Here is a 14,376-nt window from a genome sequence, read left to right on the forward strand (position 1 = left end):
TTGGGGAGAGAGGTGGAGATCTTTCCAACCTTCTATCTAGAAGGGAGATGTACTGGATTTTCGAATTGAACACCGTTCATCCAGATGGCTTCAATGAGGGCTATGAAATTGCCCCCTTTCTATGACACAAGCCTTACACTGCATCTCCTCTTGCCCACCTTAGTGACCTTCCTTACTTCTCATTTCACTTCATTCTATCCCCCTCTTCCACCTCTATTTCATAAAACTACTACAGCCATACCACTCTGGAGATGCCCAATTCCGCCTGATCTTGGAAGCCAAGCAGTGTTGGGCCCAGCCAGTACATAGATGGGAGACCATCATGGAAGACCGGGTGCTGTATTTTGAAAGATGAATATTATATTGTTTACACCTCTACTTACTTGAACCTCTCTTCTCAAACTGCTTATTCATATGGGAGCTCTGGTGTATGCCTTGAGGTGGTGCAAATGTGTCAAATATACACTAAATAGAACCCATACGAACATAGATTTTGAATAGATAACCATCAATATATAGCCGTATATATACATATATACACACATATATATATATATATGTATAGGGGACTATTTAGTCCCAATACATTCTTGGATCTCGGATATCTCATCGCAGTTTTATTCCTAGAAATATAACATCATAATATATATCGTCGGTTCCCCCTCTTCTTTACAATATAATTTTATATACAAATTTTTTTTTTGTAATAACACACACACACACACACACACACACACACACACACACACACACACACACATATATATTATAACAGTATCCATTCATATCTAATATATTTAGAGGATATGGACCAAATATAATGTAGCTGTGGGCTATTTTTAAGTACAATTTCTAAACTACTCCTTTTCTATTTTGATCATGTTCCCGGATTGTGAGAACTATTAGGTGTACTAATAAGAACTATCACACCAAAAAGATGGCCGCCGGGACTATATACCCTTTAAAGAAATGTCTGCCAGCATGATTACTCCAAGAAAATGGCCGCCGCATGCACACTACAGAGGATATGACATCCAGCGCCCACCTGATCTTGTCACACGGAGCGGGCACATGCGCAGTCGCTCATGGACATCTGAGGCCCGCTATCCAGAGCTGGCGTGTGCGCAGTAGAGACTGTCCGACGTCGGAAGTGGGGCGGATGTGACGTCACCCGCGATCCGGACAGGAAATCCGGAAAAAATTACTTTATAGTGCCCTAACACTAGTTTTAAACAGTAGAATGGGGTCTAAATGCAGTGGTTCTCCCCAGCATTATGATACTATTGGGGAGGAATCACTAGTATTACATTTTGTAAATTTAAGAAGTATTTTTCACCTTTGAACCTGTAATTGACAGGAAGTGATGTAATAATCACTTACTCATTAGTGCATGTATATATATATACAGTATGAGCTGTCCCACTCACATACCACCCCTTGATGAAGTCCAGATAGGACGAAACGCATTGGGTGCTACCAGACTTAACCCATCCTCTCAAGTTAAGCTATTCTATCCTCTTTTTTACCTTGATTTTTTACCGTTATTTATAGCATTATGCATTTGTTGGTCCTCTTGTTTTACATTAATTTATAGATTAACTTTCTCATACGTCCTAGAGGATGCTGGGGTCATCATAGAACCATGGGGTATAGACGGGATCCGCAGGAGACATGGGCACTTTAAGACTTTGAAAGGGTGTGAACTGGCTCCTCCCTCTATGCCCCTCCTCCAGACCCCAGTTGTAGAATTTTGCCCAGTGAGACTGGACGCACTACAGGGAGCTCTACTGAGTTTCTCTGAAAATACTTTTTTGTTAGGTTTTTTATGTTCAGGGAGGCTGCTGGCAACAGTCTCCCTGCTTCGTGGGACTTAGGGGAGAGAAGTATGACCCACTTACAGTGAGTTCAAGGGCTCTGCTTCTGGCTACAGGACACCATTAGCTCCTGAGGGTTTGATCGCTGGGTACGCTCAGATGCTCGCTCCCACAGCCTGCCGTCACCCCCTTACAAAGCCAGAAGTCAGAAGACAGGTGAGTAGAAGAAGAAAAGAAGACTTCAGTGACGGCATTTCCCTGAGGTACCGCACAGCGAGCGGACGCTGCGCGCCAAGCTCCCGCACACACACACACACACACACACACACACACACACACACACACACACACACACAGCACTACTGGGTGCAGGGCGCGAGGGGGGGGGGGGGCGCCCTGGGCAGCTTAAAATCCTCAGCATGAACTGGCAAGAAAAGACATTAGTGCAAAGGCACTGTCCTAACCCCCGCCAGTATAATCAGTATTACAAAGAGCGGGACGGAAGCGCGCCATTAAGGGGGCGGAGCTTCGTCCCCACAGCTCACTCTGCGCCATTTCATCTCCGCTGGCTGCAGAGACGCTGGTCCTTCCTCACACTGCTGAACAAGTATCAGGGTGCAAAATGGGGGGGGGGGCAGGTTATTCGGTGCAATAATTTAATATAAAAAGCGCTACAGGTCTGGGGCATTTTGGTAATCGCTTCAGACCCATTGATTTGGCGCTGGGGTGTGAGCTGGCAAATTCCCTCTGTGTCTCTCTGATAGGCTTTTCTGTGGGTCTGTCCCCTATAAGCCCAGTGTGTCTGTGGGTGTTTCTTACACGTGTGTCGGCATGTCTGAGGCTGAGTGCTCTTCACAGGAGGAGGCTGTATTAGAGACACAAAGGGCGGTGGGGGTGACCATGTCGGCATCACCAACTCCTAATTGGGTAAATGTGTTGAATGCTTTGAATGCTAATGTAGCTCATATTAGTAAGAGATTGGACAAGTCTGAGTCTCAGACTCAGGCATGGAAGAAATCTGTGGAAGATATGTTATTACAAGTTCAGGTACCCTCGGAGTCACAGAAACGTACGTTTACCCAGTTGGCTGACACTGATACCGACACAGACACTGATTCCAGTGTCGACTATAGTGATTCCAGATTAGATCCAAAATTGGCAAAGAGCATTCAGTACATGATTGTGGCTATTAAAGAGGTATTGCATATCACTGAGGACCCTGCTGTTTCAGATAAAAGGGTCTGTATGTATAAGGAGAAGAAACCTGAGATAACGTTTCCTCCCTCTCATGAACTGAACCCGCTATTTGAAAAAGTCTGGGAGAGTCCTGACAAAAAGTTTCAGATTCCCAAACGAATTACGGTAACTTATCCATTTCCCTCGGAAGATAGGGAAAAGTGGGAGTCACCCCCCACCGTGGACAAGGCCCTGTCACGTTTGTCTAAAAAGGTGGCTCTCCCGTCACCTGACACGGCGGCCCTTAAGGATCCTGTGGATCGTAAACAAGAAACTACCTTAAAGTCCATTTATGCGACCACAGGTACGCTACTAAGACCTGTCATTACGTCTGCGTGGGTAAGTAGTGCTATCGAAAAGTGGGCAGACAACTTGTCTTCTGAAATAGATACCCTAGATAGGAATAGCATCCTCTTAATGCTGGGTTATATCAAGAACGCTGCAGCATACCTTAAGGAAGCTGCGAGAGATATTGGTCTTTTGGGATCAAAGGCCAATGCCGTGGCAGTCTCAGCTAGACGAGCGTTGTGGATTCACCAATGGAATGCTGATGCTGATTCCAAGAAAAATCTGGAGTCTCTACCATATAAAGGTAAGACCTTATTTGGTGAAGGCATTGATGATTTGGTATCTACATCTACCGCGGGTAAGTCATCCTTTTTGCCTTATGTTCATCCACAACAAAAGAAAACACATCACTATCAGATGCAGTCCTTTCGGCCCAATAAATACAGAAAGGGCCGAGGTTCTTCCTTCCTTGCTATTAGAGGAAGGGGAAGAGGTAAACGATCACCAGCCTTGTCAGGCTCCCAGGAGCAGAAGTCCTCCCAGGCTTCTGCCAATTCCACCGCATGACGATGGGGCTCCTATGCGGGAGTCCGCACCGGTGGGGGCACGTCTCAAACTCTTCAGTCAGTTTTGGGTTCGTTCGGACCTAGACCCATGGGTCTTACAAATAGTATCCCAAGGGTACAAGCTGGAGTTTCAAGACGTCCCCCCTCGCCGTTTTTTTAAATCGGCCTTACCAGCTTCTCATCCGGACAGGGAGGTAGTTTGCGACGCAATACAAAAGTTGTGTCAAAATCAAGTTATCGTCAGGGTTCCCCAGTCACAGCAGGGAGAAGTTTTTTATTCAAGCCTGTTTGTGGTCCCGAAGCCGGACGGCTCGGTCAGACCAATCCTAAACCTGAAATCCCTAAATTTCTACCTAAAGAAATTCAAATTCAAGATGGAGCCTCTCCGAGCAGTGATCTCCAGTCTAGAGGAAGGGGATTTTATGGTGTCGGTGGACATAAAAGATGCCTACTTACTTGTTCCCATTTATCCTCCGCATCAGGCTTACCTGAGGTTTGCAATTCAGGATTGTCATTACCAATTTCAAACGTTGCCGTTTGGTCTGTCCACGGCTCCGAGGATTTTCACCAAAGTGATGGCAGAGATGATGGTTCTCCTTCGCAAACAAGGAGTCACGATTATCCCATACTTGGACGATCTCCTGATAAAGGCGAGATCCAGGGTCCAGTTGGTGCAAAACGTTGCACTCTCCCTGACAGTTCTTCAGCAACATGGTTGGCTCCTAAACTGCCAAAATCACAGTTGATTCTGTCGAAGTCGAAAAATATTGCAGTACACACATCACGTACAAACTACACACAGATGGCCTAAGTGAGCGTACTTGCTCTGCCGTGCGTGCGCATTTTCGCAATTTGCGTATGGTCGCTCCCGCGTTCCTGCGTATTAGCGCGTGGTATGGGTAATTACGGTAGAGTTTGTGATCGCATGGAAAAGCCATAAAAATACATTACATATTTAATCCAAATAGTGCACAATGTACACATAGTCTCCCTGCACCACACCAGCAAGTTACACTAGTTTAAATGGTATCAGAACAAAGGGATTCACCTTTACAGGATAGGAGGGGACAGAACAAGGTTATAAGGTGGTGTTTGGTATCCAGCTGTAGGGTATTTTAAGGGCAATATTCAGGTGTTGGTTTGCAGAAGATCGCACGCTCCTGCGTATAGTTATGCGCAGGAGCAGAATATAAATATAAACTATATTTACTGTACATTTGGTATGCGGCGGGAACCCAGAGGAGACCATCTGAAAGTGCACCTGGAACAGACATCACCCACCTATTCAAACCGAACTATGACCTCTCCTGTACTGTAAATGACCATCCCTGTGTCCAATGGACAAAGAGATTACAGTATCCATTGTGTTAAGTTTTGGAAGATTGTATAAAAGAGCCAGCTGCATGCCTGGTCACACACAGACTCTGAAGGTCATCTAACCTGATGACTCAGGACCAGACTGGGAAGCGCAGGCGGAACCAAACACGTACGTACCATTGACTGTAGCCATTTTTCTATTGTATTGTATTGTTTATATTGTAACTAGAGATGAGCGGGTTCGGTTCCTCGAGATCCGACCCCCCCCCCGAACTTCACCCATTTTACATGGGTCTGAGGCAGCCTCGGATCTTCCCACCTTACTCGGTTAACCCGAACGCGCCTGAACGTCATCATCCCGCTGTTGTATTCTCGCGAGATTCATATTCTATATAAGGAGCCGCGCGTCGCCGCCATTTTTCACTTGTGCATTGGAGATGATAGTGAGAGGACGTGGCTGGCATTCTCTCAGTTTCTGTGTTCAGTGTGCTGCAAATATCTGTGTTCGGTGTGCTGCAAATATCTGTGCTCAGTGTGCTGCAAATATCTGTGCTCAGTGTGCTGAAAATATCTACGTTCTCTGCATGAAAAAAAACGATCCATATCTGTGCTGCATTGTAGTTGCGCATAGTATATAGTAGGAGGACAGTGCAGCATTTTGCTGACCACCAGTATATATATATATATATATATATATATATATTGCAGTACGGTACAGTAGTCCATTGCTCTACCTCTGTGTCGTCAAGTATACTATCCATATCTGTGCTGCATTGTAGTTGTGCGCAGTATTTAGTAGGAGGACAGTGCAGAATTTTGCTGACCACCAGTATATATATAGCAGTACGGTACAGTAGTCCATTGCTCTACCTCTCGGTACAGTAGTCCATTGCTCTACCTCTGTGTCGTCAAGTATACTATCCATATCTGTGCTGCATTGTAGTTGTGCGCAGTATATATAGTAGAAGGGCAGTGCAGAATTTTGCTGACCACCAGTATATATAATATATATATAGCAGTACAGTACAGTACAGTAGTCCATTGCTCTACCTCTGTGTCGTCAAGTATACTATCCATATCTGTGCTGCATTGTAGTTGTGCACAGTACATATAGTAGGAGGACAGTGCAGAATTTTGCTGACCACCAGTATATATAATATATATAGCAGTACGTTACAGTAGTCCATTGCTCTACCTCTGTGTCGTCAGAATTTTGCTGACCACCAGTATATATATAGCAGAACGGTACAGTAGTCCATTGCTCTGCCTCTGTGTCGTCAAGTATACTATCCATATCTGTGCTGCATTGTAGTTGTGCGCAGTATATATGGTAGGAGGACAGTGCAGAATTTTGGTGCACCTCTTTTTTTCTTTGCATCATATACTGTTTGGGGACTATTTTTTTAAGTGCCATCCTGTCTGACACTGCAGTGCTACTCCTAGATGGGCCAGGTGTTTGTGCCGGCCACTTGGTTTGCTTAGCTTAGCCATCCAGCGACCTTGGTGCACCTCTTTTTTTCTTTGCATCATGTGCTGTTTGGGGACTATTTTTTTAAGTGCCATCCTGTCTGCCACTGCAGTGCCACTCCTAGATGGGCCAGGTGTTTGTGCCGGCCACTTTTTGTCGATTAGCTTAGCCATCCAGCGACCTTGGTGCACCTCTTTTTTTCTTTGCATCATGTGCTGTTTGGGGACTATTTTTTTAAGTGCCATCCTGTCTGCCACTGCAGTGCCACTCCTAGATGGGCCAGGTGTTTGTGCCGGCCACTTGGGTCGCTTAGCTTAGCCATCCAGCGACCTTGGTGCACCTCTTTTTTTCTTTGCATCATGTGCTGTTTGGGGCCTATTTTTTAAATCTGCCATCCTGTCTGCCACTGCTGTGCCACTCCTAGATGGGCCTGGTGTTTGTGCCGGCCACTTGGGTCGCTTAGCTTAGCCATCCAGCGACCTTGGTGCACCTTTTTTTTTTCTTTGCATCATGTACTGTTTGGGGACTATTTTTTTAAGTGCCATCCTGTCTAACACTGCAGTGCCACTCCTAGATGGGCCAGGTATTTGTGCCGGCCACTTGGGTCGCTTAGCTTAACCATCCAGCGACCTTGGTGCACCTCTTTTTTTTTCTTTGCATCATGTGCTGTTTGGGGACAGTTTTATAAGTGACATCCTGTCTGCCACTGTAGTGCCACTCCTAGATGTGCCAGGTGTTTGTGCCGGCCACTTGGGTCGCTTAGCTTAGCCATCCTGCGACCTTGGTGCATCTCTTTTTTTTCTTTGCATCATGTGCTGTTTGGGGACTATTTTCTTAAGTGCCATCCTGTCTGACACTGCAGTGCCACTCCTAGATGGGCCAGGTGTTTGTGCCAGCCACTTGGGTCGCTTAGCTTAGCCATCCAGCGACCTTGGTGCACCTCTTTTTTTCTTTGCATCATGTGCTGTTTGGGGCCTATTTTTTAAATCTGCCATCCTGTCTGCCACTGCAGTGCCACTCCTAGATGGGCCAGGTGTTTGTGCCGGCCACTTGGGTCGCTTAGCTTAGCCATCCAGCGACCTTGGTGCACCTCTTTTTTTCTTTGCATCATGTGCTGTTTTGGGCCTATTTTTTAAATCTGCCATCCTGTCTGCCACTGCAGTGCCACTCCTAGATGGGCCTGGTGTTTGTGCTGGCCACTTGGATCGCTTAGCTTAGTCACCCAGCAACCTCGGTGCAAATATTAGGACTAAAAATAATATTGTGAGGTGTGAGGTGTTCAGAATAGACTGGAAATGAGTGGAAATTATGGTTATTGAGGTTAATAATACTATGGGATCAAAATGACCCCCAAATTCTATGATTTAAGCTGTTTTTGAGGTGTTTTTTTTTTAAAAACACCCGAATCCAAAACATACCCGAATCCGACAAAAAATTTTCAGGGAGGTTTTGCCAAAACGCGTCCGAATCCAAAACACGGCTGCGGAACCGAATCCAAAACCAAAACACAAAACCCGAAAAATTTCCGGTGCACATCTCTAATTGTAACCCCTTGCTAGTAAAGAACCGTTGGTGGGTTAGACCCCAACTTAGTTTTGAATTACAACTGGTGTCGTGTCCCATTTCCTTGCTAAAGGTTTAAAGTGTATTTACAGCCACTCGGGCTGCTGCATTGTGTTAACAGCATGTAGGCCTGTGTACGCAAACTGTGTAGTCGCTATGCCCTTTCAGCGTACGTACGCAGAGTGCGGACGGTGTACGTAAGGTTTTTGTACAATATAAGGGTAAAAGGTTAATTACAGCGGCCGCAGCGGCTCAATATTAAAGTGTATCAAGTGTGTTTAAAATATAAGCTTTTTAGTCCTGTAAGTTAACCAGCATTTACAATTGGGGACTCGATCCGGTTTTCACATGCTCACAGACTAGCAGGTCATAGCAGACTTAATCTATCAGCAAAGGGTGGAAAGATATCTATGTTAAACCTTTTTCTGGTTGCTGGATGTTTTAAAACCCTATTTGTGTGCTGTTAGATTGCATCTGCTCTGTCTGGTCTGCAGAGGTGCTGACAGAACCCGTAAAACAGTAAAAAAGCTATTTAAAAATCCGTGAATTTTTTTGGGCGCCAAAAGCATGCACAAAGGGCACCGATACGTTGCATACCCTCTCACATTACTGCCGCAAGATTTAGATTGCTAGATTTGTTTAGATCTGTGTGAAATCGGATATATTTGTTGCTATATAGGTACATTTGAATTGTGTGTTAAGGGAATAATTATAAAGACACAAAACGCAGGTCTGGCCCAGTCATAAAGGGTTACACAGAACACGTGTGGGCTGTGTCTAGTGGGCAATAGTACTTTTATTGCTCACATTTATAGAGTTGTGTGATTTGTTTTATTGCATACGCACATTGGTACATGTGGTACGGAACGTGAGGACAGCGTACAAAAACGTGCACGTGGCGCAAGGCCGCACACGTGGCATAGGGGTACGCACGGTTGTGTAATTACGCAAGCTTGCGTAGGGTTGTGTGCGCATAATAAAACTACACTATAGTTTCATTCAATTAAAAGGTGGGACAGTAGCCATGCTACAATAGCACATAACTACCCGGTTTCAAAAGCAGATTAGTATCAAACTTTTGTTTAAACTGTATTGCCTCTGGGGGTAAAGCTGCCAATCAGAACGAGTGAAAAATTTCTGTACAGAAAAACAAAGCGTATTTGAGTGAGTGAAAGCAGGAGTGAACGTATTGAACCCCGTGGAATTCGGGATCCCGTAGGTTGGTACACCAAGTGAGTGGAGGCTTGGTGGCATGGGGACGGCTGGCTCACGTTAGTATAGATTGGAATACGTAAGTCATGAGGAGACTTACACAGGAGCACGGTAGGGAATTGTGATTGTGACCCATATAGTTTTTGATATGCTCCGGCTGAGGTTTCGCAGCTTGTGATTCGATTCCAGTGGTCGTAGGGCGGATAGGTAACAAGTACCTGTACACTGTGCGATTGGACCGCGCGTTTGTGCAACTTGATACTTTTTTTAAGTGCTGTTTGCGTAAAATCGCGGTATCATTAGCACTGTATAGAGCATACGCAAGAGTGATTTGTGTTCAAGTGCATAAAAGGGAGTTTTCGCTGGTCTCTCTCAGGAAAATCTCTGACAACAGATATTTACTGGAAAGGGTAAGTTACTCCTCAAAAACTTCCAGTAAATATAGGTCAATTCGGGGCCCTACGTTGGGTTCATCGCCTTCGCTATCGACAGTGTATGGTAGTACTGGCCAACGTGGGCTTGAGCGGGTGAAGAGCGCTCGGAGAGCTTTCACCATTGCCTTATATTGAGTATTTTGGTGTTTGTGGGAACAGGCCGAGAAGGTAAGGCCCACAATTATGGGAGCCAGTTGCTCAACTAAGGGACATATGGTAGCCAGGGTTCAGGCAGAATTGGGAGCGAGAAGGTCAGAGTTGAGGCCGAGAAGGTCAGAATTGGGACCGAGAAGGTCAGAATCATGGCCCAAGGGGTCCGTGAGGTTTATAATGTGTGGAAAATATGGTCCACATGCTGAAGTTTATTGTGACGAATGGGTACGTATGACTGACAACGATAGGGTATCATTCCCTAGGGTGGACAGCTTTGATCCAGAGGTATTACAGAACTTAAGGATAAGGATATGTCTAATAAAATCCAGGAAACAAAGGATTAGACATACAGATTGTTTAAATTTATGGCAGCAAGAGGGGAATGTGCAAAGGGATTTAGCTCGCGCAGCAGGTTCCAAACCTAGCGGGGAAAAAATGGCGACTGCACCACCACCACCATATATTGATGGGGAGAATGTGGCTACAAGCAATGGTGCATTAGTACAGGATAGGAAAGTGATTGATAAATGCACTAACGCTAACCCTTGCCAGCTGTATCCCATTTTAAATTTTCCACAGGACTGTGAGCAGGAAGATGAACCCAGCACGATATCGGCACTCTCTCTAGCAGCCACCATACAGGATACTCAGGTGGGCACGGCCCAACCACCAAGGGTTGTAGAAAGGCCCCCTAGTGGAGGGATAAATGAGGTCGTGTCCACAGGTAAGTACGGTACCATACACTATGCAGAAACAATAGCTCCACGCATTATAGAGTCAAATCAGAATGATGTAATTGAATTAAATCCTGTCAGGGTGATTGCAGTCCCCAATGGGAGAACTGACGCTCAGGGAGTAACTCCCATCAGGAACATTGCCATGCATTGTCCTTGGTCCCGGGCAGAGTTAAGGTCAATTATGTCAGAATTTCCCGATCCCAGAAAAGATCTAGTCGGATGCCAGAAGTTTTTTAAAAAGTTAGGTAACGCCCATGAGCCCACAAATAAAGATTGGCGAACAGTGCTACGGGTGTGTTTACCCTCAAATATTTACACCACAAAATTCATAACCGATTGTAAGTTAGATGCAGAGGTATCTCTCACTGATGAATACAATCAGGAGAATGTACGGCAAATCAATCTGCAACTAGGAGTGTATTTCCCTACTGTTGTCAAATGGAATAAAATCTTCTCCATAAGACAAAAGGAAGGTGAAATGGCATCCGAATGTTTCCATCGAGCACTGCAGGAAATAGCTAGATACACTGGGATCGAGGACATTAAAGATAATGCACACCATAGGGAGGTAGCTGTTTCTGTATTAATGGACGGGTTAAAGGAGGCACTGAGAACAAGAGTGCAAACCTCTCTACCTAATTGGAGAGGAATCTCGGTGGCTGCATTGAGAGAGTCCGCTATCGAGCACTACCGTAACATCAGTGAGCACAGGGAGTCACAGGGGGATAAGCTGATGACAGTAAGTATACAGGCTCTTACAGCAAAGCCCCATCAGCCAAAACCCCAGACCCCTGATGGTACATCACGAACAAGAATATGTTACATTTGTAGAAATAAAGGACATTTTGCCAAAGATTGTAAGAGTAGTAGAACACATTGCCAATATAGACCCCTAGACAGAGAAAACAAGCCACATTATTAAACACATAGACGGGATCAAGGGACATATAGTAAGGAATCACGAGCCATATAGAAAACACAGATTTGGTTAATGGGAAGAACGGAATTAATGCAACTTTACTCTTTTTGACAAAATTTGCTGGGGTTGAGATGAGGCCTCTAAACTTTTGCTCCTTTCTCAAGCAGAAGTGACCTCTGATTAACTTAACAGGAGTTTTGTTAGAGATGGTATACATATAGCGTGCTCCCGCCCAGGAAATACGAATTATGTTGGATACCCACGACGACTAATGTTGCATTTCACTGTTTTAGATGCATGTCCATCACAGGTAGAGGAAATTATCTCAAAGATACCGGGTTCCCTATGAACTTATAATGGACAGGACACTGGATTGATGGCTGGGATAGTCCCAGTAGAGATATAACACACATAGATTTTTTTTTTAGGGGAGCAGACCGAGTAGAGAATCATTCCCCGTAGTGCTAAATCCAGTTGTCAAATTTTGTAAAATCCTCTTTGCCACTACAAACTTATCTGTTTCTAAACTCGATGTGATTTGTCTTCAAAGTTTCCTCTTCATCTCTTACGTTCACCGACAGGAGGGTCCAACACATGGACCCGATTACAGTTCAGACGCCACATGCCTACTCGGTCCTTCAGAGTTCTGCCCAAATCCAGTATATCTCACCTGGATAAGGACACCAGAATTAATGCAGTGTGCCTAGTCATGCACAAAGGGTGGAGAATGAGATTACTGGTGAAGGGAGACTGTGTACAGACACCGATATATATGATGGTGTGACAGCCTGATGGTGAACGCAAACCTGACACATTTTCTTTTTATTACTTCCCCTCTATTTTCGCTTTGCACAGATGGTTTACTTCACACAACTGATAACACACAACAGTAATTTGAAATGAAAAATGTGTGTTCCCTACAGGAAAAGGCAGTCTGGAGGTCAAAGGGGTATGGCCAGGAGTCCTCAGGACTTTGGACAGGTGGACACGGTAAGCCAGTGGCCCCCAGAGCATATCTTCCAAGTCTAGCTGAGGCGGCACACGGTCTGACTCCTCTGGGCAAAGAGGGTATGTGCAAGTTGGTAAGAGCCTACTGGTGTGCACCAGGATTCTCTTCTCATGCAGGTAAGAGAGCAATTACATGTTTTACTTGCTTGAGGACGAATATTGGTAAGACAATACCAACAGAGCCATCCCATATCCCTCCGACAGACGGACCTTTTCAGGTAATACAAATCGATTTCATACAGTCCCTGTAGGAATTTTAAATATGTGTTAGTTTGTATTGATGTATTTTCCAATTGGGTAGAAGCGTTCCCTGCTGCCACAAATACTTCTACGTTCACTGCAAAGAAAATTGTGCAGGAATTTGTGTGTAGATATGGTATCCCTAGAATGATTGAAAGTGATAGGGGTACCCATTTTACAGGTGAAGTCTTTCAGGTCATGTGCAAACTGATGGGAATTAATAGCAAGCTGCACACTCCGTACCGACCACAGGTGAGTGCGAAGGTAGAGAGAGTGAACAGCACTATTAAGAACAAGCTGAGCAAAGTGATGGCTGAGACTGGATTACTGTGGCCAGAAGCTTTTCCACTAGTGTTGTACAGCACCAGAACCACTCCCTGGTCTCCACTTAACTTATCACCCTTTGAAATTCTTTTTGGTCGACAACCTCATGTAATGTTAGACCCCCAGGATGATTTGAAATGCAATAATGAAGTGACTGAAATATTTGGTTGGGATGAGCCAGCAGCTGAGAAATCAACAAAGAAATCTAAAGCTGGTGATTCCTGACCTACCGAACAGTAATTGTCATGACATTGAGCCTGGGGATTATGTGGTGATTCGAAATTTCTTATGCTCAGGTTGCCTCATAGACAGATGGGAAGGACCATATCAAGTCTTGTTAACCAGCACGACAGCATTGAAGGTCGCTGAAAGAGAGACTTGGGTCCACTAGTCCCACTGCAAGAAGGTCGCTGACCCGGAGAGAACTCATAACAAAGTAGTTTATTGCTCACATTCATCGAGTTTGTGTAGTTTGGTAACTGTGTGTTCGAAGTGAACTGTGTGTTCCAAGTGAACTGTGTGTTCAAAGAGCAAGGTGGAGAGAACCTCGTATCACTAGAGTGTTTGTTCCAGGAAAGTTGAGAGGCAGGACTGTTGAAAGGTACCTGAGCACGGAGAGCAACAAGATCTAGGACGGTTGTGGCACCATTTTTCTTTTTTCACCTCCCCCTGTATTTTCCTTTCTTTTCTCCTTCTTAGAAATGGATCTATCACAAGAGACTGCGTTTCGGGTTCTACTAGTAATTCCATTTTTGATCAGGACAATTTGTTTTGGTGAGGGTCCCAGAGAGGTCGACGAGGAATCTGGAATGGGTTCTGATGGCGAGTACGAATTTGTAGGATCTCAGGAGCGGCACATCACTCGAGTAAAGGCTGGTATCAGTAAGCACTCTGGTAGTCATGGAGTTCGGAGGCACTGTGACGGGTTATTGTCTAATGAAAATTGCATTTGTAGGAATTGTGAGAATATAGTCAAGGATGGGTGCATCCAGAGATGTCAGTCCAACCTTAACATTGACATGGACCACCATCCGTTGAGTGATTACCACTCACTAGTGGGTAAGGTCTTAAACCAGACAGAATGCTGGGTGTGCTCA

The 14,376-nt window shown here is 45.0% G+C and overlaps 1 pseudogene; it reads left to right on the top strand.

Moving 5' to 3' along the window:
• The first annotated feature begins 227 nt into the window (after positions 1–227).
• On the top strand, positions 228–346 carry LOC134946269 (5S ribosomal RNA; annotated as a pseudogene).
• Positions 347–14,376: the final 14,030 nt, after the last annotated feature.

Source organism: Pseudophryne corroboree, chromosome 7 (assembly GCF_028390025.1).
Source record: "Pseudophryne corroboree isolate aPseCor3 chromosome 7, aPseCor3.hap2, whole genome shotgun sequence".
Classification (NCBI taxonomy): domain Eukaryota; kingdom Metazoa; phylum Chordata; class Amphibia; order Anura; family Myobatrachidae; genus Pseudophryne; species Pseudophryne corroboree.